We start from the raw sequence: 5,282 nt of genomic DNA, 5'->3' as shown, positions 1-5,282 counted from the left end.
TTAAAAAAAAAAAAAAAAAAGAGTGAGAGGGGATGATCATCCCCAAGCACATACTTTCTTTAAGCACACAGAAAGTAGATTCCATCAGCTTGACACACACACACAAAAAAAAAAAAAAAAAAAAAAAAATAAATAAAAAAAAAAAAAAAAAAAAAAAAAAAAGAAGAAGCGTGAAGGGCAGGTTCACTGAGAAACTGTAAGAGTTGGGGAGGTGGGGGGTATGGAGTCTACTGAGCCCCTAAGGCAGGAGTGGTCATCTCTGAAGAACGGCCAGGCAGCGGCCAGTATCTGGCCTTGCAGGAAGAAAGAGTAGTAGAAGCTGGTGGCGCACATGGGCAGGCAACACTCAGGAGGCAGAGGCAGGAAGATCACATAGGACCTAATGTGGAGACTGAGTCCCAGGGCGTCCAGGGACACAGAGCAATACCTCCTCTCAGAACGCAGAAACAGAGGGAGAGGTGGGTGACAGCAGACCCTGAAGGGCTGCTTCCGCCCACCCCGCCCCCACCTACACACCACCATGCCAGGCAAGTGCTCTGTGACTAAGCTGTATTCACTGCTTTTTATTTGTTTGTCTCGTTTTTTAAGACAGGGTTTCTCTGTGTAGCCCTGGCTGTCCTGGACTCACTCTGTAGACCAGGCTGGCCTGGAACTCAGAGATCCTCCTGCCTCTGCCCCCCCCCACCCCCCATTGCTGGGACTAAAGGCGTGCACCACCACCAAGCTCAGCTAACTCTGCTTTTCCTCTGGGATGGAGTCTGTCTAGCTCAGGATTCCCCGAAATCCCCTGCTCCTCCTGTCCCAATCTCCCCTTGGGGTGACAGGTGTGTGACACCATCGCTGGTCGGGACTTCATGCCTCTTCAGACATGGAGCCTTCTTCCCTCCCCTCCCCCTTGCTCACCTTTGCCTTCCTAGATCACCAGGAAGATCTGGGAAGCTGTTACATTTGTAATTTTTTTTAAGATTAATTGATTATTATATGTAAGTACACTGTAGCTGTCTTCAGACACTCCAGAAGAGGGCGTCTGATCTCATTACGATGGTTGTGAGCCACCATGTGGTTGCTGGGAATTGAACTCAGGACCTCTGGAAGAGCAGTCAGTGCTCCTACCCGCTGAGCCATCTCTCCAGCCCCACATTTGTACTTCTTATTTACATTAGAGACTAGGGAGGGGGTGGCTCGGTGGGGGGCAGGGTGGGAGAGAAGGAAATCTCCGAAGGTGGAGGTCCGAGGCTAACTTGCAGGAGTTGGTTTTCTCCCACCAGCTCACGAGGGTTGGTTGGCTTCCAGGCAGGCAAGCGCCTTTCCCTGCAGAGACATCTCCCCAGCCCCAAATTACCATCTTAACGCACAAAACTGCGTTTCTTTCCACACAGCATCTTGCGCAGGAAGTCGGAGATGCGCTGGCTCCTTTTGTGGCGCTGGTGTTTGTGAGAGGCCAGATGCTGCTGAGATTTTTATGGAACAACCATTTGCTGTAAAGGACAGACAGACAAGTCCCACACTCCGGCTGCTTCCCAAGGGGCAGGAGTCAAGCTGTGGGGTCCCAAACCCTCTCCAACCCTTCCTCCTCCTCCCACCGACGAAGGTCTACCCTGGGTCATGCCCTCTGACCCTGCGTTTATCAACTGTATCTAGATCTTCATTAAGAACCAACTTCACTAAGAGACTGGTCTACCTGGGCCCCAGATCCTCTGCTCTGCAGAGCTGGAAGGAGCCAGGTCTCTAGTACGCAGACCTGAGCCCTGGTCGGGCCACCTTCCCTTCGGTTAGACACCACCATCTGTCTGTTCCTGGTCTATCTCCTGCTCTGACTGTGCCGGGTGGGTTCCGTTCTGTTCTTTCTCTGGCCTATGGAAGCCCTCCTGCTCTGAGGTTCCCTCAGGCCTCGCCTGACCCCATCCCTCACCCCGCAGCCCCATCCTCTCCAGGGTGCCTCTTGCTTGCCCAGCAAGCTCAGCTTCTAGGGAGCCGGAAGCTGCAACAATTACACCCGAGGCCCACTCGAGGCTCACCCGAGGCCCACCCGAGGCTCACCCGAGGCCCACCCGGACAGCTCTGCCTTTTGCGTTTGTTACTCTTTCTGCCCCAGGCTTTGTCTCATGGCCCCTCCCACCCCTGTTAAAAGGATTTCTAATCCTAAGAAAGTAACTTAGTAATTACCAGTCCTGTGTATACATATCCTGAGTTTTTAGTATGTGGCGTTACTTTTTTAAAAAGCGAAATAAATATTTTATTGAGCATAAGACCTCTGTGTGTCTCTTTTGCAGAGGAGGGATTCATCGTTTCTGCTTATGCTGGTAGACATATCCCCTGTCCTGCCAAAGGGAAATGTTCCCCATCTTGTTCATCTTCTGGGTTGACCAGATGGCTTAACCAGTAAAGGGGCTTGTCAACAAGTCTGATGGCCTGAGTTCAATCCCCGGGACCCAGGAGAAGGAGAGACCTGACTCCAGAGTTATCCTCTAACCCAAACATGTACCCATGCTGTGTACTACGCGTGCACGCACGCGCGTACACACACACACACACACACACACACAAGGATGCACAGAATAAAATACAATTAAAATATATTTTGAGGGGGCTGGAGAGATGGCTCAGCAGGTAAGCGCACTGACTGCTCTTCCAAAGGTCCTGAGTTCAAATCCCAGCAACCACATGATGGCTCACAACCACCTGTAATGAGATCTGACGCCCCTAATGAGATTGAAGCGAGCAGAAGCGCTAAATTCAATTCCCAACAAGCAGATGAAGGCTCACAACCATCTGTACAGCTATAGCATGTATTCATATACAGAAAATAAATGATTAAACCATATACATATATATATACACACACATATATCCTTTGAATAGGTATTTGTGTGGTTTCAAAATCAAAACAATAGGAGAATTAGAGTGAAACCCTTATTTTTCATTGTGTCCCCTCAAATCCATAATGTTCCTCTTTAAAAAACAGAGTATTTGTTACCCATAACCCCTCTGGGCACCCTCCTATATTTGGAGAGTCTCTGAATTACTTATCATACCTACTACAAGCTAATGCTATACCACTATGTTAAATTATGTGGTTTAGGGATAAGAACAGGGCACATCACTACACAAGCAAGTGATGCTCTGTTGAATGGACTCATGGGAGGAGAAAGCTGACTGCTTGTGAGAACACACGAGAAAGCAAGAGGAGTCTCGTGACCGGTTTCCTCAAAACACGGAATTGTTCTTGGACCATATTTTTTGTGCTCTCTACTCCCCCAGGTGTGGCGGGTAGGAGGAGCTGTATCTACTCAGGGGCCATCCATGCAGGGATGTATTCAAGGGCATGTGTGTGTATCCTTGTCACCTTGTGCCTGGGGCGGAGGCCCTGGAACCCGGAAGGAAGAAAGTCATCTGTAGGCGGAGCTCTGGTAGAAACCTAATCTATGGCCTCTGATTCCATGGCTCATGCTTATTGAAACATCTGAGAAGACTCAGACCACAACGTTGTGACCCTTCGTAAACATGTAACTGTTTTAGAAACTAGGTCATTCACACTGACTGATTCACTGTCCCATCAGCGTCTAAATAAGCGAGTGGCCGACACCAGACAGAGGCTGGACTTCCTGTGCACAGCCGGTGCGATACGATCAGCTCCGCACACTTCTGACATTTGTACCTTTCACCCACCTTATCCTTTCCTGCATCTCCAGCCTCCTTTGTGTGCCTTTGTACATGTGTATGCGGGAGCGTGCAGAGGCCGGAAGAGAGCCTCCCCACCCCAGGAGCTGGAGTCACCGCTGCCCAGGATGGGTGCTGGGAAGCAGACTCGGGTCCCCTGCAAAAAAGCAGGATTTGCTCTTAAGCTGAGCCGTCCCTGCAGAGCCCAACTCAAGAATTCTTGTACTTGTGAGCCACCTTTGACGCCTTCGGAACAGAAATATAATAATAAAGTATGGAGCTGAGTCCATCCCTCTAGACTGACAAAGGTTTGAAGTGACTGTTGAAAACCAGTATGTCTGAGCAATCCTAATAATAACTAATAGTTATGGAATATGTGTTCTTTCCCTGGAGCAATGTCCCCAGAGACATCCCACTTCCCACACAGGGGACATCTTTGTGGAAACGCTAAATATGATTGGGCTGGAGAGATGGCTTGGCAGTTAAGAGCACTGGCTGCTCTTCCAGAGGTCCTGAGTTCAATTCCCAGCAACCACATGGTGGCTCGCAACCATCTGTAATGGGATCTGATGCCCTCTTCTGGTGTGTCTGAGGACAGCTACAGTGTACCTACAAATAATAAATAAGTAAATCTTAAAAAAAGACTATCTATGACTGACCAGAAAAGGATTGTCAGAAAAGCTTGTGGGGGCCAAGCCATCAATCAGAGTCTCTGATCAGAGTGACACAGGAGAAGCCAAGGACTGTGGTAACTGGTAAACAAGGTTCATCAGAGCAGAGGAGAGGGCAGTAATGGAGGGTCACATAGCAGAGAAGGGGGAGGTGACCGCTCTTGCAGTCCTGCTCAGGATGCCAGGAAGTAGGGCCTCCTTGGGGACACCCCTGAGCTCTCCAGCTGGGTCAAAGAGCTTCTGGTTTCCCTAGCTCTGGCCTCTGCCCAGCAGGCCAGCAGGGATCTCAAACAAAAAGGAGGGGACCTGGGGTGTAGCTCTGGTGGCAGAGGCCTTACTTGGGAAGCCCTGCTTCCTTCCCAGTGCCATTTAAAGTAGGCACAGAGTAGGGCAGTAGAGGTAGAGCATAAATTCAGGATCATCCCGGGTTACAGACCACCCACAGGGTTTTCCTCGCTCAGGGTGACTCCATTTCACAAGCAACATTTGACTCCAACTTGGAGTGTAAACACCGAGACAAGTGACGCAGCACTCTGGCAGACATGTACACAATGCCATCTGTCAGTACCACCCACAAGGAACAAACTGATAACTTAAAATAGAAAGGGCCCCACCCTGTTTATCAAAACAAATTGAGACCGTAGGATATGGGTGTGTCCCGGATGTGTCAGAGGAACAAGGTCCGAAGATGGGGGTGCAACTCCTCCCTCTGAACCCCATAGAGGAGGGCAGCCAGCACATACACCAAGGGACCCCAACAGGACAGGCAGAGAGTACCCCAGTGCCCTGGCCTGAGCTAAGCTTGCTCCCCACTTGTAGACATGGCCTGGCCCAGGTGCTCTGGGGCTGGAGAGATGGCTCAGCAGTTAAGAGCACTGACTGCTCTTCCAGAGGTCCTGAGTTCAAATCCCATCAACCACATGGTGGCTCACAACCATCTGTAATGAGATC

This window comes from Mus pahari, chromosome 21, assembly GCF_900095145.1.
Source record: "Mus pahari chromosome 21, PAHARI_EIJ_v1.1, whole genome shotgun sequence".
Lineage (NCBI taxonomy): Eukaryota > Metazoa > Chordata > Mammalia > Rodentia > Muridae > Mus > Mus pahari.
This window is presented reverse-complemented; position numbering follows the sequence as displayed.